Consider the following 8846-nt stretch of genomic DNA (forward strand, 5'->3'; position numbering starts at 1 on the left):
CCTGGCACTTAGCAGGTCCCCATGCCCACTTCCACTGCAGGAGTGCCTGGCAGTGGTCTTTGTCAGTGGGGAGCTGTCCAATGTAGGAGGGTCCTTCTACATTTACCAAACCTACATTTACCTCAGGATAAAGTCCAACAACTGGCCGTGGGTGGCAGCGCCACCTGATGTCCACCATGCCTCACCCTCTCCTCCTGTAATTACGGGATTCCAGGGGAGCATCGGTGGGCTACCTGTCCCAGCTTCCCCAGCAGTAAGGTGTGACGATGTGACTAAGTGTTCTCCAGTGAGCTGGTGTCCACTCCTGCCCTCAGGGGCTTCAGAGAGCAGCTGTGTCTCTGCACAGGTTGTGTGAATGCATGATGGGCTTTTTTTTTTTTTTAAACCTAACAGTTAATGAAAAGAACTCCAATTTGTTGCCAAAAGATTCAGAATCCACTCTGCATACCTTTGGTGAGCATAGAAATTGTCCTCTCTCTTTAAAGAGCAATTTGAAAATATCAATGAGAATTTAAGTAAACATTCCACTACTAAGAATGACAACTTATCCTATAAACAAACTCACAAGTGCAAATGTGCTTGTAAAAAAAATTGTCATTGTGGTGTCATTTGTAAAAGTACAAGAAAAAAAGGAAGAGGGAGAGGGGTTAGAGAGAAATTGGGTGATGGACACAAAGAATAATTACGATTTGTAATGATGAACGGGCTGATAACACTGATTTGATCATCACATATTGTACACAAATACTGATAATCAACTCTGTATGCTATAAATATGTACAATCAATTATGTTTCAAGTGTAAAAAGAAAAGAAAAAGTAGAGGAAAGCAAATTACAAAGTACAATGGTCGCTCAATAGTATCTCTGTACACTGGAATACCATGCAGCTGTCGATAAGTGTAAGGCAGCTTCACATGCACTGATATGGAATCACGACCTCCAAGATACACACACAAATGTACACTGCATTTCTGCATTAATGATATAGTAATGCAATCATATTTAATAATATATCATAAAACATATATATATATCACTTTAGAATGGTGGCCTGTGACAGAAAGGAGGAAAATGGGAGAGTGAATTATGGATAAATAATAAATAGAAGGACTGTGTGTGAGTAGGAAAAGGTCAGATAGGTAGATAGAGAGACCTTGCACAGAACAACGATAATTATATACACATATCTATACACATATTAAAGATTCATATTTGTTATAATTTGTTTATAATGAATAATACATGCTTATTTATGATTCTTGTACGTGATTCATTTTTATATATATTATTTCATAAGCATAGACTATTTCTGGAAAGACAGACAAGAAGCTATTAGCAATGGCTACCTCTGGGAAGTGGGAATGGAGATTAGAGAACTTTTGTTTTTCACTTTCCACCCCCCTATACTATTCAAAGTTCTTCCCACCATCATCTATTACTTTTATCATTTTCTGAAAGACAAAAATACAATTTCGGCCCTTGAGGAAATGAAAATCTAACTGAGGCAATAAGAGGCACCTGTTACCCTGTGCAATCAAGTTCTTTTTGATTATGTGAGTCAGTCTTTCCAGGGCAATGGAGAAAGGGAAGAGAAGGTGCTGACCTCATGAAGGAGGAAGACCTTGAGAAAACAGTGGGCTGGGCTGCCCACGAGGGGAAGGGCCTCCAGGAAAGGCCAGTGGCCTCACGGAGCCTCTGTCTTCACCTGTGAAAGGAGGTGACAGGTTACCAGCCCTGCCTGCCTTGCACGGTGCGGTGAGAACTGGAGGAGACGTGAGCGGAGGCACTCAGAGATAATACTGGCCCCCATGCAGGGAGTGCCAGCTCTGTGCTAGATACAAACCTGCAAACAGTTGTTACTATTCCCACTTTACAAACAAGGAAACTGGTATCTGGAGAGGTGAAGTGGCTCACCCTAGACAGGGAGACCAGAGCTGAGGTGCAATTGTAGGTGCATCTGTCTCCAAAGCTCATGGACTTTGATCCACTCAACTCTGATCCTTGGGGTTATTCCTCCTAAAACTTTGGTTTGGTCATATTATTACTACTCATCCCTCAAACCTCCAATTCATTCATTCGCTCACTCTCCCCTCAGTTATAGTGTGCTCACTTGGGTGTAGTCAGGTGACAGGCACTAGGGCTACCAAGGTTTACTTACCACACCCCTGCTCCCCACTCTGGATCCCAGCATGGCTCCTTGATGTACTGTACCAAGGGCAGGCCACTTAGCCTGGACTTGAGGCTGCCAGGAAGCCACAGGCCACCTTTCCAGTTTCAGCTCCTGTCCTTCCCTGTCTCAGATGCGCATCCCCAGCACATACTCCAAAAACCAAACCATCCAGACATAAGCACCCCCATCGTGGACTTAAGAAGACCAGCACATTTCTACCTAACATCTCAGGTTGTCAGAAAAAAGGAGCTGGGTGACACGATAGTCACCATACTTAGCTCCAATCACAACTGTGCCACTGGAGCCTCATAGACAAGTGCTCACAGCAAGTTGTGCCTCAGAGCAATGGCAGGTTACCAGGCATGCTGTGGGCAAGGGTGACAGGACACCTGCTTCCTGTCCTCCCACAGACAGTGAGCTTTCCTGGGAACTTCACTGATTAACTGTTGGAGCTTTGGCCTTAGATGGTCACCAGCAGTCCGCTCTCCAATAACAAGGCCAGGAACACCCCACCCGCAACACTCTCGGCTCACCTCCTACCTCTTAGAATGCTCCTTGCAGCCTCTTCTTGAACAATGACTGCTCTTTCACCTTCCCTTTAAGGCAGGGTATGCCAGTGCCCCCTTCATATTCCACTGCTCACCCACGACCCAGCTGTCCCTGCACACTCTGCCTGCGGCTGAGCTCACACACACCCACAGCTTCAGCTCTAGGTATACACCTGCTCAAGGCTGAGCCTCAGCCACTCACAAATCTCTTCCTCTCTGGCTTCTCTGTCTCCTTTAGTCCCAGCCCTTCCATACTGACTATACCAGAAACTGCAAATGCAAGTTCCACCGGGGCCAGGAAAGCAGCACTACATGCATGAAATGTGCCAGGTATGAGAGGAGCTGCAGTACAAGCTTCATGATCAATGGCAACTGATTCCCCATCCCCCTAGTGTCCAAGATACAACAAGATGTTGGTTCTTAAAAGTGTGCTGCCTGGACCAGCACTCTCAGCATCATTGGGGATCTTGTTAGAAATGCAGGTTAGAAACTGATTCACAACAGCTGCAGTAGGGAGTGTTGGGACGGGGAGTGGTGGGGAATATGGAAAACTACCTGGGAAGCACATGCCCTGTTTACAACGGGCAGCCACCAATGAGCTTCAGCCACAGGGGGATGGATTTTATGTGTTCCTCATGGGCAGATTCCAAACTCACTAGGAGTGTCATTCAAAGACCTCTATGAACTGTTTCCAAACTGTCTTTCTCAATGCATCCCATTTACCATATTATGTGCTGCCCAGACTTTCATACCTCTGGGCTGTTTATTTTATTTACAGGCACTGTGCTTAAGTTCTTTACAAGGAAAAACCCATGTAATCCTCAGAACACACCTTAAGGAGGTACTGTTATTATCTAAGCCACAGAGAGGTAAAGAAGTTTGCCCAAGGTCCAGAGGCAGGATCCAAACCCAGACAGCTTGCCTCCAATCTGGGATCTCAGCCACTATTCTACATGCCTGTCAGTATAGATGTCCCCCCCCCCACCTCCTTCTGCTCCTACTGAAGGAGGACGCATGCTTCAAGGCCCTGCTCATTCGTGATTACCACCATAAATCCATTCTAGACCCACACTCACAATTCCCTGGGTTCCTGGAGCACAGAGCATACACTCTGGTCTGTGTCGGCTGCACAACATTCACGCATCCATCCTATCAACGATGATTCTGAACACCTGCCAAGGGCCAGCCCCCATGATTGGCACTCAGGATTGAAGGTGACCCAGGCAACAGTTAAGGTTTCTGGAATCCTACTATGCTCCACACACTATTTAAGGCTTTACGTGTGTTATCCCAATTAATTCTCACAACAATTCATTATACAGATGAAGAAACTGACAGTGAACAAAGAAGGAAAATAACTTTCCCACAGTCATGCAACTAATAAGTGACACTGTCTTGCTCCAGAGCTTGTTCTCCACAAAGATAAACAGAAACGACCCTATAAAGCACTAAGCGTCAGGGTAGGAGCTGGAAAGAGTGCTGTTGGAGCACCTAGGAGGAACTCAAACCAAGACATTTCTGTCTCCTTCCTCTCCCCCGCCCCCTCCCCTCATGTCCCCAGCTGTGAGCTTTACAAGGGCAGAGACAATGGCTTATTTGCATGTGTTATATCCCAGTCCCTAGCCTGTTACCTGGAGCTCAGACTGCTATTGAACTGAGAAAATTGTCAACATCTTACAATACCTGCATCGAAATTCTATATTCTTGGGGTCTTAAAGAAATGAGATTATGCATCACCAAGAACTGGGATAAACAGTGAAAATGCAGTTAGAAGTCCTTCATTTGGATTCATTCAAGGGAAATGCCATTCAGACTTAGTGAAATGCTTGATCTGTGTCCACGGATCAATCCCACTGGCTACTAATGTAAGCTCAGCATCCAGGAGCCCTGTGGACGGGCTCAGGCACATCAGAGAAGTCCCAGTGCCCACACTCACTGTCAAGATGTGGCCTCAGTGTTATGGCCTGCAGCCCTTAAACCTCCATGTTTACACTCTGAGCACACTCCATACACACAGAGGGTGCCAGCCCTGCTCACAGTCATACTGAACTCTGTGTTTGGGGTGTGAGTTCATGCAGTTCTACTGTACTCCAAAAGTATCCCTCTTGTCTTCTTCTAGAACCCCAAGGGTCCAATTCTCAGAAGTCCTAGGGCTGCACCATCCAAAGGTAGAACAGAACTGGGGGAATCTGAAGATGATGACAGTAGCAGCTAATTTATCAAGCATCTGTGGGCCAGGCAATGTGCTAACCTTTAACGGGACTATTTCTAGGTTTCATATAACCTAGTAAGTAGCTATGATTTACTTCACCTGATTGATGTAGAAACTGAGGCTCAGAGAAGGGAAGTGACTTGCCCCAAGTCACTCAGCTACTAAGTAATGAAACCAAGATTCAAACCAAGTTCTATCTGACCCCAAAGCCTTTGAGTTATGCCAAACTACCTCCTGATGATGATGGTGATGATATGCAAATTGTTTTCCATATGGAAATTACAATACCTGAGATTTCTGGACTGAAGAGCAAGGGCTGACAGAGTTTACAAAAAGCACTGATAGTGTAAACAACTATTCTCATTCTGCCCTCTAACATGAGGAGGAAGAGAGATCAAGCCATGGGATGTTTGGAAAGCATAATTGATTATAATAGTTCAGATCCCATTTTATCAACCTGCCTGCACAAATTTATTTCAAAAATGAAGTGAGGACAAAATTCAGTCTTACATGTTTTTCATGTGCTGTAATCTTATGTATGCATTCAGATATTTTCAGATGTCTTAAATAAATGTATAGGAAAATTGCTTATGATAATTCTATGTATGATCATTTTTGTTCCTGCCCTGTACAGCTTAGTCAAATGAAACTTGAAGAGCCCCTGGTGATGCTCAGAGGGAGGAAGACAGAGTAAAGACAGGTGTTAAGGAAAGGCAAAATAAGGAAGAACAGAGATGGGGATAGAAAAGCCCTCTGTACCTAAATGCCATGAGAAAATGATCCACTGAATATCTTGAGTAACAGATTCTGAGAGGAAACAACGAATGCAAAGACCCTGAAGCAAAAGCAAGTTTGGCAGCTTTTCATACAGTGAGGAGGCCAGGGTTGAAGGAACAAAATGAAGAAAGGGAAACTGGCTAAGAGATAAAGTTGGAGACTTAGATTGAGATGACTTATGTAAGACTTTATGAATTAGGCATTGACATGGTCTGACTTATACTTTAAAGGAGGAATTCTGGCTGCACAGGGAAGAAGAGACTGACAGGGATCAGGAGAAAGACCTAGGAAGCAAGTTAAGAGACATTGCATTCGGCCAGACAAGAGATGATGGTGGCTTGATCTCTCGCTCATTCATTGCTGGTGCGAATGCAAAATGGCACAGCCACTGTGGAAAAAAATAAAACTAGCTTAGAACACACTAGTGCTTTCCTTTCCATGAAGGGCCACTGCTTCCTGTTAGTGCCTGAGCCAGACACCCTGCTATAGTTGCCAGGCCTAGGGACAGGTGGCATTGCAGGTGGTTAGCCCTGCAACCCCCCCGTGCAAGGGGTCCACAGGGAGGTTCCCAAGAGCCCACCAAGTTGTCCTCATCCCTGCTCCTGTCACTTTTTGAGTTGAGCAACAAACCTTCTGAGCAAATGTCAGCTCCATGTCAGAAGCCACAGTTAGGTTGTACAAACGAATTCAGGTTTCTGTTCCCATCCTGAAGCTTACAACTTCACGGCACCTTTTTATCAAATTGGAAGGTATCCAAAAATATTGCCACATGAGGAAGATGTCTCCAGACTCTGGTGCTGACAGAAACAGACAAGACACAGATTATCAGCCACGCGACTGCAAGACCAGCCTTCNTATGGAAATTACAATACCTGAGATTTCTGGACTGAAGAGCAAGGGCTGACAGAGTTTACAGGAAATCACGACAGGGTCAGTGCTGGAGACCTAAAATTCTTCCTGCAGGGCTTGGTGAACATGAACCAGCTCCACAGTTTGCAACCTGATTACGGCAGGAAGAAGACAAAGCCAGATGTGAGAGTTGCAGGTTACCTGGAAACCACACACCCTGGGGGTGAGGACGTGGGCTTTCTCCAGACGGAATTCTCAGCAGACCGCTTTCCCACATCTGGGAATAGAAAGACAAGGTAGAGACGACTCAACGTCATTAGGAAATATGAAGCTGTGTTAATCATCTCTAGATTTCACATAGAGTCCCAGGAAACTTGACCAATATCATGAATTAATGACCCAAAAGAATCATACTTGTGCCAGCAGTCCAAACTTGCTTCGTTGTTGAAGAGTTGGGTTCGGCCTGGGGCAATTCCACACCAACGTACAAAACCCATCTACCACTCCTGCTTGGCACACCTCAGTGAGACAGTGTTTGTTACCTTACGAGGCAGCCATCCCGCCGTGAAACAATTCCTGGACACTTTATGGTTCTTCTGAAACCTGCCCACCTATAATATGTCAAAGATACATTCCACAAAATCAGCCTGATTTTTTGATAACAATTGACAGCTAGACAACAACAACACAAACACCTTACTGTCTCTTTGCTTCCTCCAGAATTCAGCCAGGAGAAGAACTTGGAGGGAGCCAAGCTTCCAACACAGTTGCCAGGCAATTATGTACACACCTGCCCTGGCTCCCAGGCTGCCCTGGGGAGCTCAGGTGTGTCTTTAGTGCCAATTGTTATGGCTGCCAAGGAAACCTTCACACAGTTGGCAAACAAGGCAGTGCACACACCATAGGCAAAGGAGCCCCGAGACCCCAGTGGAGATGACAGGGATCCAGGGCTTTCCTGGAGCACTACCATGACAGACCTCAGACTTGTTCTCAGAGTGTGTTGTTTTTCAGACAAAGGAGTCCCCCTTTGCACCCTTTCCTGTCCCTCATGGGGCCTGCACCGACTCTCAGAATCTTCAAGCAGCAAGACGAGATCCACCCCAGCAGGCACAGAGCTCTCCCTTTCAGCTGGCCTCCTAGTCCCAGCAATAAAGGGGATATTCTTAAAAGAAAGTGTTCACAGTTTTGTCAAAATCCTATTGTAAGTGTTTGCCATGAAAAGATTTTCTTGAAAATAGAAATAAGCACTTGGCATTCGGGAAATGAAGATCAAAACCACTTTGAGATACCATCTCACTCCAGTTAGGGTGGCTAATATCCAAAAGACTAAGAATGATAAATCCTGGCGAGGATGCGGAGAAAAAGGACCCCTCCTACACGGTTGGTGGGGCTGCAAAATGGTGCAGCTTTTATGGAAAACGGTATGGAGGTTCATCAAACAATTACAGATAGATCTACCAAATGACCCAGCTATCCCACTGCTGGGCATATACCCAGAGGAATGGAAATCATCATGTCGAATGGATACCTGCACTCCCATGTTTATCGCAGCGGTATGTACAATAACCAGGAGTTGGAACCAGCCTACATGCTCATCATTGGATAAGTGGATAAGGAAACTGTGGTGTATCTACATAATGGAATACCACTCTGCTATTCTACTATAAAAAAATAATGAAATACTACCATTCACAGCAACATGGACAGACTTAAAGTAAATTATATTAAGTGAAACAAGCCAGGCACAAAAAGAGAAATACTGCATGTTCTCACTTTTCTGTGGGAGCTAATAAAAATAAATAAATAAATATACAAACAAATAAATGGGGGGGTGGAAGAAGACACAACAATCACAAAAATTCCTTGAACTTGTTAAGCCAAGTGAACAGACATGATGTTGATGGCAGGAGCTGGGGAGAGCGAGGGGGGAAAAGGAGGAATTGGTAAAGGGACATGAAAATCAACTACATTGTATGTTGATAAATTGAAATAAATAAATTTAATTTAATTTAATAGAAATAAGGGTAGAGACTTGACTGATGTCCCTTGGGAGTGTTTCAGAGAAGGACAGGTAAAGCCCTGCTTTTCACATCTGAAATAAAACTAGCTTAGAACACACTAGTGCTTTCCTTTCCATGAAGGGCCACTGCTTCCTGTTAGTGCCTGAGCCAGACACCCTGCTATAGTTGCCAGGCCTAGGGACAGGTGGCATTGCAGGTGGTTAGCCCTGCAACCCCTCCGTGCAATGGGTCCACAGGGAGGTTCCCAAGAGCCCACCAAGTTGTCCTC

This window comes from Galeopterus variegatus, unplaced genomic scaffold (assembly GCF_000696425.1).
Source record: "Galeopterus variegatus unplaced genomic scaffold, G_variegatus-3.0.2 Scaffold5755, whole genome shotgun sequence".
In the NCBI taxonomy this organism is placed as follows: domain Eukaryota; kingdom Metazoa; phylum Chordata; class Mammalia; order Dermoptera; family Cynocephalidae; genus Galeopterus; species Galeopterus variegatus.